The sequence below is a fragment of the Camelus dromedarius genome, chromosome 11, assembly GCF_036321535.1.
Source record: "Camelus dromedarius isolate mCamDro1 chromosome 11, mCamDro1.pat, whole genome shotgun sequence".
Classification (NCBI taxonomy): Eukaryota; Metazoa; Chordata; class Mammalia; order Artiodactyla; family Camelidae; genus Camelus; species Camelus dromedarius.
In genome coordinates this window covers 30,962,852-30,981,363 of record NC_087446.1, presented here as the reverse complement: position 1 = coordinate 30,981,363, position 18,512 = coordinate 30,962,852, and the positions used below count along the sequence as shown (strand labels likewise).

General features: G+C 40.3%; 1 long non-coding RNA gene across 1 annotated transcript in view; it reads left to right on the top strand.

Moving 5' to 3' along the window:
- Positions 1-126: 126 nt before the first annotated feature.
- Positions 127-18,512, top strand: part of LOC116156430 (uncharacterized) — a 62,207-nt gene continuing 43,821 nt past the window's right edge. The window contains exon 1 of the long non-coding RNA XR_010383162.1: positions 127-465. This is a non-coding gene — a long non-coding RNA (uncharacterized LOC116156430). The remainder of the gene's footprint in view (positions 466-18,512) is intronic.

Here is an 18,512-nt window from a genome sequence, read left to right as displayed (position 1 = left end):
CTTTCACAGTTTATTTGGATCTGTGAACTATCACAAGATCCATTCCAATATATTTTTTTAATTTCTTTAAGCTAATTAAGGTCACTGATTTGTTGTTGTTGTTATTGTTGCTTGCAAACAAAAGAACTTTAACTAATATCCAGACTGGTTCTGGAGAATAGACTGTAGGCAAAAGAACTTCAGGAAAATGAAGGATCTTTGGAACTGGTTATGTCTGGATAGCGTGAAAGGCAGTGCCACCTCCCTCTGCATTCTGGATAGAAAGCTAGCAACTTCAGTGATCAGTCTATCAAATTATTGTCCTTTGTCACCAGGATCCATGAGCCTCCTGAGAATACGGCCCTTGGATACTATTTACAGCCAACATAGAACAATTTGGTGATGGAAGAAGAATGCAAGGATTATGGAGTCAGATGGTTGCTATGTTGATGCATAGACGGAAATACAAGATACCCAAATGCCTTGGTAAGACACATGTGCCAAAGGATGGAATCTGAATCTGATAGTAATATAAAGAATTGACTCCTTGGTGAAATTCTCAGGGATTCAGTGGTCTAGCAAGCACATGTTGAGATAACCCCTTTAAGTATTAAGGATATATTGATATACCTTGCCTGTTCTACAATTAAGAAAGGCACAGTAACTTGAAGTGCCCTGGATTTTAGAGACAGCATATAAGCAGGTGTTTTGCACTTATTTACCGGGTGACCTAAAAAGCTGACAGTGCAAAAATAGTCTCTTTAGGTGGCCAAGGCTTCAGTCCAAGCAGCTCTGCTTCTTAGCCCTCTCAGAGTGTCTGAAACATTGAGATACTTCACTGAAGTCAGAAACAAGTCTCTCCAGGAGAGTCACAATGGAAGCCCATAGGATTTTGGAGTAAGACTATGCCCCCCCTTCAGGAGGATTACTGTTTTCCTTTTGAGAAACAGTTCCCAATTGCTGCTGGCCTGTTGGAGACTCTGGGACATCGGGTGCTGTCTAATCCAGCTACTCATAAAATTGACCGTTTTCAGTAGCACTCCCATCACCTAGTAGCTTGGACCAGAGCAAGCCATGGAGGCACTTAAACTTTGTGTAAGCAGATTTCTCCCCACTCTGTGCCTTTAACTACCCTATTCCCACACCTTGGCCCTACCAATCTATCCCTTTGCCCCTTAGAGAATTGTTGGCCAATTAACTGAGAATGGAAAAAACTCAAGCCTGGCTTATAGATGTTGTTGAGCAATGTGCGCTACTCGCTGGAAGTGTACCATTGTATACCGCAGCCCCTATTCACAATTGTCTTGAAGGAAGGCAGGGGCAAATCTCAGGATCTCAAGCAATGCCTTTTGTCACATACTTTGACTTGAAGGAAACATTAGCTGAGTCAGGCTCTAAAACAATCATTCGCTATCTGGTCAGAGACTTTGGGAGAAAAAAAAGCAATGTTGATAATTAGTGTGAAGGTTTGGGCAGGACTTTGCCAATGAACCTTGAAGATTGGACCTAGAACTTAAGAAGATTTAGAACAAAGCAGCTAAGTACTTAAAGGGGTCACCTCCTGAGCACAAAATCCTTGTCTTAGTGTCGGCCTCTGGGGGAACCCAACGTAAAACATGTCTGAGTCCAGCAGCTTCCTGGTGACAAGTTCATTTCATTGGACTTTTTCCATTTTGGAGGGAGCTGTGATTTGTTTCCGTGGAAATAGGCAGTTTTTCTGAATGTGGATTCTATCATACCTTGGCTAACACCAACATTCATGGGCTTAGAATGCCTTCTGCTTTGCCATACACAGAATAGTGCCCCTAGTCAAGAGACTCACTTCACAGAAAAGAGGCAATGAACTAGTGTTTGTGCAAGCCCTGGCTTGTGTCCCTGACATGCTCCTACCTCTCAGATACCATCTTTCTCATTTCTCCCTCTGTCACACACCGTATGTCAGTCATACCAGCCTTCTTTCTATTCTTTAAAGAGCCAGGCTCATTCTTGTCTTGGAACCTTTGCACTTACTGTTCCTTCTGCCTGGAAAAGTAGCATCTTCGTGTCACTCCCTCTTTTGTATCATTGATGTGTCACTTTACCAATATCACTTCCACGGCAAGATGTTCTGTGTCCATCTAATCTAAAGTGGCTCCCTTGAGACCTCCTATTATTTTAAAATTCTATTTATATAAATTTGCTTGTTTTATTTTATATAGTATCTATTGAGTTTTTTTTTTTTGAGAAAAGACATGAACAACATTATTCCAGTAAATAATCTGTGTGTTCAGCATTTACCGAACACCTACTACCCACCTGAAGTAAAATAATATTCATCAGATTTAATATTTTTTGCTAGAGGTAGGATAATGACTGAAATTAAACAGCAGCAGCCCTAAGGAGCAAATTCTGAAATTTTAGGAAGTAAAAGCACTCGTGGGGCATAAATTAAAGCACGCAAATAGTTATAAATAGAAAACTAAAAATGTTTCATTGAGCAGTTTTTACAGGAGAAAGAAAGAAGTACACTAATTGCCATAATGTCATGCTGTGTTTCCAAAAAGATTGGTGATTATTTCAAGGATTTGTAATCACTTGTGTGATCAGTTTGCAAAGACTTCTAGGCCTGCATTCCTCTTTTAAATCATACGCCTACAGAAGAAACCTATTTATAACATCCTCATTCATGCACTGGTGCCAAGTGTCCACAAGTATGAAATGCAGTTGTATCACAGGTTCATCATCATCAGGCCACATATGTTAGTTCTGGCTCCAGGAAGATAATATCTGCCTAATACTTACGGAAATAATGGAACCACAGAAGAGGACATATAGTGGAAGATTGTCTAACAAATCCTTTGGGACAGAACTGGCCTCAGAGAAGTTGTTTCTCAGGCTGATGTCTGGTATTAAACCAGCCCTCCTGTCCCAGAGCAAAGGGAATACACAATGGCCACTGTGTTGCACATTTCACTTCCATGAATACAGTGTGAATGGTGTCCCTTGGAGTTGTGCCACATGCTAGTTCTGGGTTACCCACCAGGATGTGTCAGGGAGTTAATCCAGTTTCTGGAAAGCACATATCTCGACATCTGTTGTTTGGGTTTGCCCAGCATCCTTTTTCCTTTCTTCTTCACAGAATCCTGACTTATCTCGAGGACCATCCCTCCCCTCAGTCCGTGTGGGTCACTGGATTTGTACCCCCTCTCTAATAATTCTCAGAGTATTGTATCCCACTGGCTTCAGCTATTGGCTCAGGATTGAGTAACTGACCCAAGACAGACCAGTGAAACTCAACTACAGGAATTCAGCTGGAAATACTGAAAGATAGGATTCCTCATTCCATGAGACTTGAAGCTTGGAGGATAGATGCCAGGTGTGGCTGCAGGGCACTGTATGCATCAAAGAAGGCAGCCTGAAAATGAAGCCAGTGCAAGAGAAAGTGGAGCCAAGAGAAGGCATGAGACAGATTCCCGATTACAGTGTTTAACAGCTGGCTGTAGATATGCCTGATGCTGGAATTCACTTAGACTTTTCAGTTCTGTGAACCAATAAATGTCTGGTTTTTTTTCCCCCTGAATTTAGATTGACATAGGTTCTTTCACTTACAACTGAATGTCCTCACCTGTATAACATCCTTATGACTTTATCACTTCTCCTTTGTAGTAATAAAATTTGTTATAGGTTATGTGCCATCTTTCTTCCTAGAATTAGCCCTGACTATGAATTTTTGATTCATAAATATGGGCATATTATAGAACAGTGATGTTTGTTAGGCTTCGTTACTATAAACAAATTTTTAAAAAACTTTTATTTTAAAAACTTAAAGTTTTGCATCAAAGTGGATGCATACATTCCATGAAACTTATGCATGTGCATGTGAGGATATATCTGGGTCTTTAAAATTCCTGTATGTGATGGCGCCACCAAATGATTCCAGTTAGAAGGGTCTGCAGATTTGGCTGCATGTAGCCTGGACTTAGAACTTTGAACCACAATAAAATTGCTAAAAAATGGACTATCATTCTTATGTTACTAAATAAGGCTGAACATCAACTGTACAATTTTAGGTGATTTACGATACTCTTCTCAAAGCTATAGAAAGAGAAAGAAAAATAATGTGTGCCTGAAAACCTGTGTCCTAATTTGAAATTTAAAAATTAAGTTACCATGAAAAACTATTTTCTCATCTATGAAAAGCAATTTTTTGCAGGTAGGATCAATAAATTTGTAATGTTAAGAGTTTCATCTAAATCACTAGAACCATTAACTCAAACTTGAGCTAAGTGGAAGAAACAAAACTTACTCATGGAAGAAGCAGTTGTCCATATAAAAGCCATGCACGCAAAATATGTACATCTCACAAGTATCGTCTAATCTAATACAGCTGTATCCAGTTGCTAAGAGAGGATGCCCATCCGGGATAGAGTTGCTCATCAGAATCTGGGAGGCATCTATAGTTTGAATAAGCATATACAACAATAAAACATAATTTTGCATTGGGAAAGTGGATAAAACAATCCACCCTATTATTTTCAAATACAAACTGCAAGAAACAAAACTCAGTAAAATTCTCAGTCATTAGAACATGTGAGTTTAAAAAGGGTTGAGAATTGGGATCAAATGCTAACAGGCATGGGATTTTGGGGGAGGACAGGGAAGTGATAGAATCAGATAGTGTTCTAGAATCAGATAGTGATGATGGTTGCACAAAATTGTAAATATACTAAAAACTATTGAATTATATACTTTAAAATGGTTTCTAAGGTGAATTTTGTGCTATGTGACTTTTAGCTCAAATTTTAAAAAAGAATTAAAAAAACTCAGTTCTAGTGGGTTATTGAGAGTAATCCTGTGTCCTCAGCATAAAAGAAAGTGACATTTACCCTGCTCTAGATCCTCTTAAAAACTACTCTGTGGGAGGAGAGTATAGCTCAGTGGTAGAGTGCGTGCTTAGCATGCACAAGGTCCTGGGTTCAATCCCCAGTACCTCCATTAAAAAAAATAAACCTGATTACCCCCACAAATAAAAAATAATGATTTTTTAAAAATTTTAAGCAAGAAAAACATAAAAAACAGAACTAAACTAAACTACTCTGTCTCTGTGCAAGGACCATATGATTATTCCACCATTTTGTAATTGGGCTTAGTATAGATTGAGCTGAGTTTCTACAAATTCTGTTACCTTTAGGTGAGTGCAGTGTTGCTTGAGCGTGGATGAGGTTTGGATTAAAGGTCTGGGATGGGGTGGGGGCGAAAGGTAAGGCTGTGTGTGTAGAGGGGCGGGGGTGGATGAGGATGCCAAGTTCCTGAGCATTGTAAGACAACACAAAAGTGGACAGTAAAAGGAGGGGCTGGAAGGTTGATTGACGAGGATGCCTTGAGATTGGATTTTGATACCTCTGGCTTGGGGAGAATCTCAGGAAACTGGCTATATAGAAAATCAATCTAAAAATGCATTCAATAATAAGACATTTAACAACACACCTAGTAAAGAATCTGTAGTTAAGCTTGAAGAAACTTGTAGTCTCTGAGTTCAATGGCCCAATAACATTATCAGGGAATCTGATTTTTCCCGTCTGTCTGCTCTACCATCCTAAATATGGTGATTTATAGTCTGGCTCCTTTCACAGTCCTAAAATGAATCCTGCAGTTCTGGGCATCACATCCAGAGCCAGGAAAAGGGGGGTGCACCTGTCTTATATACCTTTTTATGACAGCACAAAATTCTTCCCAGAAACTTTCAGCAGAATTACATCTCATGCCCATGTCTAAACCAGTCATTTGGCAAGGATCATGCGACAACCGTGTTTGGTTTATTAATCAACAGTCATCCCAGAGGCTAGACAAGGACTTAGTCTTGTTGAAAGACATGGAGAGCAAGCAAAATTTAGATTCTGTTAACAAAAGCTGGAGGAATGTGTCTAGCATTAATGATGTCTGTTGTGGAGAATCCTAATCCAAGCTTGGTGGTGCCTACCCGGCTCCAGTGATGTGATTAATATTCCCCAATGGAGAAAAGTGGCCTGTACGCTGGAAAAAATACCATTCTACTTCAGCTTTGTCCAAAAATGTAGCGATGTTTTGACAAACCTCTCTTTGTTTTGAAATATGTCCTTCTCTGTGACCTCAGATGACCTCCCTTGCTTAGGTGGGCTTTACCAGGGCATCTCAAACAAGGTTGTTGCACTTAGAAGCAGCTTCTGCTACAGGCTGACCTGAATTTTTCAGTTTGAGAATTGAGATGGCCATAAAATTGTCCTCTAGCTGTGCTTGCTTCCCCAGCTCCCTTACAGTCCCCACATCCTAAATTAAAAACCCTTAACTAATTTCCCAGTGGTGAAGAAGAGTTAAGGTCTTAATCGTACATTTTTCTCTCATGGTCTTTTGGGGCAGAGTTGTTGCCTGACTTTTGACTGAGTACAGCTGCCTTACCTTCTTTTTCTTGTTGATCAGTGTTTGCTCACTGAGTTTGATGTTGAGATTTCTCTTAGGGTCCTAGAATTAGCAACTGTTTCATTTTGCATACTGCGAATGTATCTACTCTGTTTTTGGAGAACATTTTGAAATCTAAGAAATTAATTTATTTGCCCAAGTATACAACACACTTATACAATTTAAGATTCAATAATCATTTCAGAACACTCAATTGTTATTTCTTATTTTCTTAACAAATATCCCACACAGTTTGGTTCTTTCTAGCACTGCTGCATGAGGCAAGCAGCAAGGTGGACTGGAGAGCTAATTGACTCTAGAGTTGACCTTGAGCCAACCAACTTTAGCTTTGGGCAACTAACAACTTCTAGGACCTCAGTTTCCTCATCTGTAACACAGAGATAATTAAACCCTCCTCACAGAGTTCTTAGGTAAAGCATCAGACATAAGGTATGATAATAATACTAATGGCTACCTGATTATCTTGGTAGAACCATAGGCAAAATATCTGAAAACCTAACAAAAATTTTTTCATAGTAATAATTTCGTTTACTGATTTATAATTCTTGAAAGTATGATCAATTTTAGGCCTTTTTGTTATTACTTATTTTAAATAAATAGAATCATAAATACTAACTAGTCCAACTAAACCTCATACTAAATGTCAATATTGATCACTATACAAGAATGAGAGATATTTTTAAAGTTATTTTATGTAATACTCCTTCAAATTTTAATAAAAACTAATTTTGAATTATTTTACTGATTAAAAATCTCTAATAAATGTTAACTATTCTATTTGGAAACAAAGTTCAAAATGTAGCTGTTATATTAGATTTTATCTTTATGGTACTTTTATTTATGGGGAAAATGGGACTTAATATTTTCAGAGATGTACAGCTAATGTCCCACCTCCTATGGTGGCTAATTATAAATGATTTAGGAAGGTCAAACTAATTCCATAGCACATTCCAGACTGCTGTGGATTCTGTAATATTTTGCCTTTGCCGAGACAACTAAGACAAGCTAAGGATGATGAAAATCACTCTTATCGCTGGTTCAGTTAATGTGGTGGACATGTGTTGTCCGCTCAGTGCCAGTTCTCTTCTCTTTGGGGAAATATCATCCACTTTCTGTGAGGGACTTCTTCCCATCCCAGCCCTGCTGACCAAAGTATCCCACCTCCCGTCCTTATACCACGAGTGAACGTGTGACCAAGGCTCAGCCAATCCAAGCACCATCCTTTTGGCCCCAATTAGTAGCCCAGGACAGGCCTGCAGCCCAGCCTAGGGTAACAAATCCTCCCCTGGGATTTTTCCTAAGTGAAACTAGTAGAGGAAATGCTCTTTCCTCTCGGGGCCACAGAGCTATAGACAGCTCCAGGGTTATTGCCAGCTGTGTTTTCACCCTCAGAGAAAAGCCCAAGGAAATAAAGGTAACACCCTCAGAAAAGCAGAAAGAGAGTCCCAGGGGTGTTAAGTCCCGGTTTCTAGTTCCAGAGGTCCTCAGAGCTGCCCTGATTCCTAGGTATCTTCTTTGATTCCATGAGTTACTCCATCCCCCAAATCTTTTTGCTCAAGTGAAGTTCAAGCAGAATGTCTTGTATTAGCAGTAAAAATACCCCCGTCAAATGTGGTAGGACGTTAGTATTCTTCAGCTGGTACTTGGCTAACAATCAGTGCTTTCCAAATTTACGAACAGAGTAGTGGAAGAGAGTCATTTTTATTCTTCTGAGATATAATTATTAGTGTCTTATTTAATACTATGTGGCTTTATAGGAATAAATGTCATTGTAATTAGATTACAGGGATTTATTTGACAGCCTTCTGTAACCTTCAGTTTTCTACAGATGGAATGGTTTTCTCTGGCTAAGGTTGTCACTCCAAACCTGGACTTTGACTGAGGATTGTGATTTTGAGTCATTTTTATGAGGCCTTTAGCCTAACTCAGGCTTTGCTCCTGCCTCATCTGTGCAGCATCCTGACAGCAGATCAGCTTACGTTTGCCAGTTTTGGTCTGACAGTCAGCACCTAGTCCATGTTCTTCTGACTATGTTCAGCGGATCTTTTGCTTCTGCTCATGGCGCTTGTATCACTTGATGTTGATTTCTTTTCAGCTGTTGCTAGGAAACACCATCGGCATCCATTCGTCCTTTAGAATTACAATCAACTCAGGCTCTTCCTGACTTGAAGAACCGTATTGCAAATGCAGAGGCAGTGTCAGAAGATTACCATTCAGTTTTGTGAAGGGTCATCAGGAGTGTGGTTGGGGCTCAGGGAGGGTAGGTAACATCTTTGCAAGTCAAGTATCCTTTAGGGTCTTCCTGCTCTTTTAGATCTAGATAAAATTTAACTCAAACTCTCACCCCTTCTTTCACTTTTGGAGAAAGTCCAGTAAATCTATCAAAGGATTTGGGGAAGGGCAGAGTTTATGTTCTTACAGATGAACCTCTGGCCCCAGATTCCCATTTCTGTTGAATTAGTTCATTCATTGGAATATATCATCCTATATATGCTGTCCATTTCTGTTCTACATCAACACACACGTAGGACTCATCTCCTTCTCTTATTTCCATTAAAAGTTACTCACGATAGATATTTTAGTGCCTAGCAGACTTTAAAGGTTTGGGGTGACAGATGGTCTTATGTTTCAAAAAGACTATCAGTGTCGAAACTAATATCAGATCTTTGTAAATGTCCTTTTCCATTCTCGTATGTTGCTTGCATCTCCTCTCTTCTCCTCACTTTCTGTCATTTCCTACTGAAAAGGGGAAAAAAATAGGAAACTGAGTTGTTCACATTTTTTAATACAGAACAGTTCAGCTTTCATCTGTCTTATGCATATCTAAGGACTGCTTTGTCATCACAGGGTAGAAGGGCCCAGGTTATCAATGAGTGGGGATGGGGTTCATTCTGACTTACACCAATATTTATGGGGCTCACTGTGCTCCAGGCTCTTTTCATGTATTATCTCATTTGATTCTCACAACCAACCTGTGAGGCAGGTACTATTATTGTCCATCTTATAAATGAGGAAACAGACATGGAAAGATAAATGACTGTGCCCAGGGGCACTCAGCTAGTTGATCTCGAATACAAGTTCCAGTGTATTCTAGCAACCACTATAGAGAAACCCAAGCCAAGTAATTCCAACCTGATGACCTCATGGAGCTGCCCACAGCCCTGGACTGCTGACCTCTGAACTTCTTTTAGGTGAGAGAAAACTGCGTCTCTACCATCAGCCATATTATTTCTAATCTCTCTTACTAGCAGCTGAACATATTATATTCATATTATATTTTGGGGTTAAAAATATAAGACGAATATCCAATATTTAAAAATTGGGAGATTGCACATAATAATCTAGAGTCCTACTTTCTCTTGAAAAATAATCCCATCAACACCTGGGTCTGTATTACCCTTGGCAACAATCCACTGCAGCTCAGCAACTAGTAGATAACTGGTTTATGTTACTTGCAGGCTTTTGAGTTTCCTTCACCTCTATTTTTGTCACTAATCTAGCAGGCTGGTGAACAGAAAGAGGAAGGAGTGTTGTGGGGCTGAGATGGACAGTTGATGTGTCCACCTTCTTCCTACCTGTGATGGGACCTCTGCAATTCTAGACTCTAGAGGCTCTTGAGAGGGCATTTGTAGCTTTGCTCAGGACTAGAGAGAGGGGGAAGGACTTCTCACATACCTAGAGCATGATGGCTGCAGTGACGGTGGCCAGTAACGAGGGCTGCATAGGGTGGCAGTACTAGAGGTGTCTGAAGCAGTGAGCGGTGCCTGAAACCCTGGAGTGAGCTTGAAGGTGGAGCCCCAGAGATTCAGCAGTGATGGCATTCCCTCAGAGATCAAATGTGGCCCCACCTTGGGAGGCTGACAGGATCTAGCAGTTCTGGGAAGGAAAAGGCCACCTGGGGTCCAGGGGGGAAATGACTGATCCCTTACTAGAGTTTGAGAATCTATATTCTTGAGATGCCTCTCCCAGGAGCAAGAAAACCCTGTCTCCAGACCTAGCACTAAAATGTCCCACGTGGCTGGGGCTGCAGCTATTCTCCTGGAATTGGATCTCATTTACATGTTAACTAAATCGAAGGGAGGGAACAGAAGGTCAACCTTGGGATTCCCTAGAGCTTCCTTTCCTGCTCTGATTGATGCTGTGTTTATTCATTCACTCATTTACACATGCATGCATGTATTTCTTCCCTTACCTCTTTCCCTAGAGGACTTGTGGATGCTTACCAGAAGAATACCACAATTCTTAAAGAATACAATATAATAAAATTAAAGAATAATAGATGTAGCATGTATAATTTTTAGTTCAGAATATCTCTGCTGTATTTTTATTAAAAATAAACATTATAGAAAATTTAGAAAATATAAACAAGAAAAAAAAAGATTCAAAGAGAATATTCATTATTGTACCACCCAGAGAAAATCACTAGAAATACCTTAAAGTTTATCTTCTCATTCTTTCTGTGCAGAAATGTAAATGTTTTAATATTTGGGGGGAAAAAAGTGATTATAACCTCCATATTGTTTTCTAACCTGCTTTTTTTACTCAATAATGTATTTTGAACATTATTTAAAGTTCATATATTTTTATCTACGGCATCATTTTAAGTGAATGAATAGGATTCCATTATAGGGATATATTATAGTTTATTTAATCAAGCCCTTATTACCGGGCAAGACTTTGAAATCAGCTGCCCTATTCTGACATACTGGTTGGAGAATTCTACTTCAGATAAATATATTGGCGCTCTCAGCTTCATGGACTTTGGCCTGAACCCAAAACAAGCAGCCCAAGAGGAAAAAAAAATCTGTTGAACAATCATCGTGCTACTGAAACGTTTTTACTATTCTCTTCTAAGCACAAAAGAATGACTGTTCTCCTCACCCTCTGTCTTCCATGTTATGTAGCTCGTTAGAGATTCTAGCTGGGCTACTTCACCATTGTTAACTGTGCCTTCTTTAACTGGGGAAATTCTTCAGTGAATGAGCAGTGATCCATCTTCCTGTGGCTTACCTGAACCAGAGAGTGACCTGCAGAATGTTAATACGGTGCTGGGTTTCAGGAAGAAACCATCCCTGTAAATAAATAAAGCAAGAACTTAACAGAACATTAACTTCCTCTTTGGGGTGTGTCCCATGAGTCCTTCTAAGAACGTTGGGTTAAGTATATGCATCAAGATCTGTCTTCAGAGATTACTCATATGAGTTGTTATCCTGTGTCTTATTTCATTTGGTGAAGCAGCTGCTAGCCAGCTGAGCATGGCCACAGTCACACCATGGGGGCCTTCTTTTCCAGTTATCACCTTTTTTTTTTTTAAAGCAAAAGTCACCTCCAGGAGATACTTTTGCTATTTGCCTTTATCTTTGATTTAGAAGCATTTCGCCTTTCTCTATACGTCTGATACGAGGAGACCTGTTGCTGGCTGTCCAGCCTCTCTTCCCCTTCCTTCATAATACCAATATCCTACTTACTTTGTAACCGTCACTTGTACCATTCTCAGCCATGCAGAATTTGTGTGAGGGACTCTACAACCATCACTGATTAGAACCTGCTTTCCCTCCACCTAGACACAGTGATTGGTTCAAAGGCAACCACAGGACTTAAGCAAGTCCAGTCAGAGATACTTTGATAGAGATTCTGGGACGCAGAGTCCTTTCTCTTCTGTTTGATATTAATAAGGAAGCACATCTTTCAGCACTGAGGAGAGCCAGCCTTAGGATGAACAGAGTAGAGATGGGAAGAAACCAAATCCTCTTGCGTTGCTGGATCGAATCTTGCTCAAGTCCATTCTACATTTGTCCCTTTCAAGCATGCGAGCTAATAAATTATTTTTCTTTCTAAGCCAGTTTGGGGAAGTTTTTCTGATGCTTATGCCTGAAAGATACCTAACCTAATGGATGCCATTTGTGAGGAAACTGCAGCAGACTTCCAGCTTTTTTTCCTTTGATGACCTTCTTATTTAGAAATTCTTCTTCCTCTTTAACCATGGTTTTTCTGCCCATTGAGCCCACGCATCTGCTTCTCATCACTGCCTTTATGCACCTTTCCTCTTTTGCATGGGTCCCAAGCATCCGAACTCCCTTTCTTTTCAAAGCTGTCATCCCCCTCTCCAGACCTGGAAAATTTTCTGTTTCCAGGAGTGACAAAGAAATAGGACACAATCCCCCAGCTTCCTTCTTCTTTCCTTTTCTAGAAGGCAAACACATAAGAACTTTCTGACCTCAGGAATTTGTTGCAACACACTGCAGGAGAAACATTCACAAACATGGGGTGTTTGCTGGGTTGCAGAAAGCACTTGCTGTTATTGTCTTCAGGCTGTGGGATCTAGTTCCTGGCTAGTTCCAAGGTGTCACCTTCATATGATATTGGAAAGTTAGTCTAAAGTGCTTGGCCCAGGAAAATTCAGGCTGGTGCCTTTGCTAGGTTTGATGACATTCTGAGTTGCAACCTAAACTTGCTTCCTCATTTTTGTGGCAGGTATGGATTGTTAGGTCTCCTTAGAGGAGGAAAGAACTTCCTACACAATCCCCAGAAGTTATTTCTGTGGGCTTTTGGCCACTCTATAGATACCTCATCTACCCTTCAAGAAGAGCTCTTCAGCTCTGGTCCTTGTAAATCCTACCTAGTGTAAATAACACCTGTTGTTTATTCCTCAGCATTAAATCTCTTCCTTTGTTGTAGTATTAACCTAGTTTCTTAGGGGAGCCACCTTTCCCCACTCTTAAGCATGAGGTTTAGGTGGGAAATGCCCTTAGCTCCCCAGGTGGGCTCTGATTAACTTAAATCAATCAGCGAAGCCCAAATCTGACTACAGTGATTGGTTCAGGATGGGCACATGACCCCATTAAAGGCCATAGAGACATGAGGAAGTATTTGCTAAGATCTTCAGCTAGACTTCAGCCTGGCTAGTGTCTTCTCCTGCAACTTCCTGGATGCTCCCTTGGCTTCAGGCCCTGGAAGTCCTCCCTTTTTCTCTTCCTCAGCTCTCTCTGTTCTGTACAATGTGCCCCCAGTGCTTTCTTAAGACAGATACTAATGCAGATTCTATTCTAACATTTGGTTCCTTTACCTCTTGTTCTAATCTGGGGAGAGGAAATAGGTTTTAATCTTGTGGGTCAACTCTGATCAATAATTATTAGGTCTCAGATCTGTGCTGAGACAGATTCTGAGGCCACCTCTAGCCTCAGCAAGAAAGTGTGCAGTGACCACTTAGTAGTGTCTGCCATGGGCATGGGATGGAGAGTGACCATGTACCTTATGTGTTTGATATCACTGTTCTGAGAAAAGATCCAAGCCCTAGCAGTCCCACAGCCTCCCAGATGTCTCCCTGGCTGAATGTATCTTTTCCTGCTTCATGACTCTTACAGGTGCACCCAATAAGCTTCTGCTTCTTGTCTAAGGAACACTTTGAGTTCATAGTCCATTTGCAAATCTGAAATGATTGACATGCCCTAAAACAAAAGACTTGTCACCCTTCCTGGCTTATATTATTTGCTCCTTCCATCTGTTCAAGTCTTTGGTGGCTTATTCAGGTGTCTCAGTGGTGTTACTCTCTCTTTCCTCCAGCTACAAAGGTCATTTTAGGATTACAGATTTACAATATCAAAATAGTTTAAACATGAATAGACATGATTTTTATCAAGAGAACAGGTGGGCTGTTGATCACACCTCCACCACCACCTATGACTATTAAAGTTTCATCCTTCTTTGGGGTTTTGTTTTGTTTTTGTTTTTAGCTTTGTTTTTTTTGGGGGGGGGTCGTAATTAGGTTCATTTATTTATTTATTTTTAATGAAGGTGCTGGGGATTGAATCCAGGACCTCATGCATGCTAAGCACACACTCTATCACTGAGCTATAGCCGCCCCCCACCAAAGTTTCATCTTTTTTATAGACATAGCTGGGCCACGCTTTATTCGTGATTCTTTCCTCAAAACCAGCAAAGTTTTTGGCACTCTAGAAATTCTGATTCCTGAACAAAATCCACTTGTATTGGCATTTCCTATTTTTACCAGGGGAATTTTCCATTCTGTAATTAGAAACCATTTCTTATATGAGTATCCAATGTAGTAATCAGTGCCAACTTTCAGTTACTATCCCAGCTCAGAGGCAGATCTGTCTTGAGAGCCCACTCACCTTTGTCAGCAGGCTCTTACCAGTGACTGGAATTGTGATGTGGGCTACATGTGGTATTTGCAGAGAGATGTCTAGTCTGGGAGCCCCTCACCTCCTAGTCTGAAATGAGAAAGTGCAAAGGGGCCTGGAGCCTCCTGCAGGGACTAGAGGATCCCCATGTCAAGATCCTTAATTTATTCACACCTGCAGAGTCCCTTTCACCACGTAAGGTAACAGGTTCCAGGGACTGAGACACGACATCATTTGAGGGGTTATTATTCAGGCTACCCTCGGCCTATATAGGTCCCCTATAGGGGACCTTCTGTTTCAGAAAAGGATCTGCTCAAAATGAATGAGCTTGGCACTATGTCGTTTGCTTGTCCTACACTGTAACTGTTGGAAATACGATAAAGCTGCATACAATCTAATAGATATTTCGGAGCATTAGTCACGGTTTTACCTGTCGTAGACCTTTGTGATTTGCCACCCAGGATCGATGTCCCGTCTCAATATAGCCAGACTGCCTGGGTTCACCTCCAGCTCTGCCACTTGCTGGCTACGTGACCTTGGAGTGTACTTAACTCTCTGTGCCTCGGGTTCCTTGTATGTAAAATAAAATGATAATTATACCTCTAGCATGCAGTTGTTGTGAGAATTAGTTGAGTTAATATGTATAAAGCATTTAAAACACTGCCTCACACATAGTATATATAAGATCTGTTGTCACTATTACCCAATTTTCCTCCTTCCTTCCTTCCTTCTTTCCTTCCATGTATATGTTTTGGAAAGAGCTAATTCCACCTTTACCTCTGCCTTCGGTCTGACGTCTCACCCAGGTCCTCCCTGCATCTGGGGCTTGCTGGCTCAGTCTCTCCAGAAAGAGAACTTCTTGGTCAGGGATGGAGAGTGGATCTGGGGTAACAGTTGACATGCTCCTGATTAACTGGCCCTATTTAGTAAAAGAAAGCCCTCCATTCTATAACCTTACACGATCCATATTATAAAAGAAAATAACCCCATAATATATAAATTCAGAATTACTTTGTGAAAGTTCCTGTGTTCTGGCCTAAAAATGATGGGGCAGGGTGAGTATTTCTGACCCAGCTTTCTCTGTCTTTCTAATCCCACCTCCCGGTACTACAGTCTCCAAAAAGTCGTCCACTCTCTAGTCTGCTGTCACCTTAGCTTTCATTCTTTTTGCCCTTGTGGATTTTTCCTATTTTATTCTTTTGTAGTCATGGTACTGGGATTGTAAAAGGGAGAAGAGATTAAAAAAAAGCCTATGTTCAACCCAGTTTACTTAACCATAAAGTCTTATCATAAAATCTTTGAGGAATCAAAAAACTTTTGCTGGAAAATGGACAGGCAGCCTGGCCCTGGGCAGAGCGCACCTTTAACAAGTCCCTGAACTACACCAGCTTACGTAGAAATTACATCTGCAAATCCTGGTAACTATTTTTGAGGAAATGCGAGCACTCAGAAACCTAATACACTTCAGGGTGAAATGTCTTCCTTCTAAAAGAATAAATTGCAAACAAAGAATTAATCCCTGGGCTTTGTTCAGAGAGAATAGTCATGGTTCTGCTGTCTGCAGGCTCACAGATGAAACCAGCTTGCTTTGGCTCCTACGACCCTATACACCCACGGCCCTGCTTTGTCTCCTTCGGTACTGTCCTTGGTGCTCCCAAACCGGTATGAGCTCTTTGTCTGGACTGAAGGCGTGTTCTGATGGGCTTTTTTTTTTCTTTTAAATTCTCTTTCTTTGCTGTCTCCAATGTGAGAGGCTGTGTAGTCACAGCTAAATAGTCGACTGCCCTCACCCAGTTCACTCTCCTATCATCAGCTGCCACCATGACTAACAGAACAAAACCAAGGAGAAATGAGGACGTAATTCAGTCATCTGGAAATGACATTTGAGAAGCGCCAGTTACTGACTCACTTACCTTGAAATAATACATCTTGACATCTTGGGGGTCAGAATGAACTGCCCGTTTAGATAATTTTCTATAAATTTCTCCAAACATAGCCCTCAAGCCCCTCTTACCTCACCTCTCCACACCCAAACAACCCACATAATAAATTGCGATGCCAGGGAAGGAGCCAGGTGTTGGGGAAACCAAAGCTTTTATGGTTTAGAGAGAGGTAGTCTCCTTCTTCAGGAAAGAGAGTGTAAAACTGGGAACATACAATTAAGTTTGAAATTGAATATTTACTTAACAAGGGGAAAGAAATTACAGCAAGGCACAAAATTTAAAAAGCTGACAAATACTTCAAAAATCTAGAAAAATAATAGCTGCATTATTTAGCGGCTTGACACATCTCTTTAATATTCTTCTCTCTTTATTTTTTGGTGACATACCTTTATATACTTCTTTTGACAGTGATTTTGTAATATAGTTTTCTATAGAAAGATTATTCAGTCTTTCCTCTAGTATGGTTGAATAAAATTTTTTTATTGATATGTTAGAAAAGGTTTTTCAGCCTCAGAACTGGTTATTGGTAAGTCATGTAATTTTTAAAAATTATTGTTAAATTTGGGAGACCCTACCACAAGTTTCTTTAATATATGAGCTGTAAGAATTCATGTGTATTTTAAGTTTTCTTGCACAGGGAGTAATCTCAAATACTTTTTGAATTGTTGACCTTCATTAACCAGTTTGTCATTGATAACCCCATTGTTCTGGTGGATTATGATGTCAGTATATCATGTTAGATTAAGAAGAGATAGATATCAAATAATATAAAAGCTTATTCTTTATTTCTACTCAAAACTTATTTCTTCCTCTTTGTGAATGACTACTTGGATATAATTTGAAAAAAGAATTTTGGCCTATAATTTGCTTCTCAACATTAGAATAATTTCTATTGATTTTATTGCTTATTTATGACTCCCCTTCTCTTCCAATTCCTACCTAACTCCATTCTGCACCCTGCAGGGCCTTTCACATGTGTGGACACTCTCGTCCATACATCCCAGCTTTGTCCATAACCTCCAGCAAACTGACATGCCTTGGCCACCTCTTGGTCCCAGAGGTGTGCATTCCTGTGGCATGGTCCACTATTGGAAGTCTGGACTCAGGGGAGAGGCCCAGGTATATCCTGGGAGCAGGCTAAGGGCCATTTGAACAGGGAATTTTGTAGTCCTGGGTACTTAAAGTATCCAGGCAAGAAGAGGAGGGTGTGAATCCCAGGTGGGTGAGCCCTTGGACCCTGCAGACTTCTCATCCAGAGGGAAGGGGTGTAGCAGGAGGAGAGCTGCAGTGAGGCCCTCTAATATGTGGGGCCCGAGGCAGGAGCCCCTGTAGCTCAGGTCCAAAGGCAGGGCTGATACCCACCTCCACTTTCCTTTAACCAGATCTCCAAAGTGCCCACAACCAGTACAATCCCACTCAATAGGAGGGGAGTGTGATGCAAATTTTGCTAAAACATGAGACCACCCTGAACACATTAGTAGGGCCCTTTTGGCACCTTGGAAGGGACCCATGCAAGCAAGGTGTTTCTTTGATTTCACAGTAAGTTGTCTCGGTGTAATGTGTAACAGTCATCTCATGATCTGACATGTTGAATAAACATCACTCTCCAAGCTGGACTCAGATTTGAATTTTTGTCCTCATTCAGAGCCAAAGTTTATATATATATGTGTGTGTGTATATATATATATATTTATTTATTTATTTATTGAAGTATAGTCAGTTTACAATGTTGTGTCAATTTCTGGTGTACAGCACAATACTTCAGTCATACATGAACATGCATATATTCATTTTCGTATTTTTTTCACCATAAATTACTACAAGATATTGAATATAGTTCCCTGTGCTATATAGTATAAACTTGTTGTTTATCTATTTTATGTATATTAGTTAGTATCTGCCAAATCTCAAACTCCCAGTTTATCCCTTCCCACCACCTTCCCCCTCAGTAACCATAAATTTGTTTTCTATGTCTGTGAGGCTGTTTCTGTTTTATAAATAAGTTTGTCTTTTT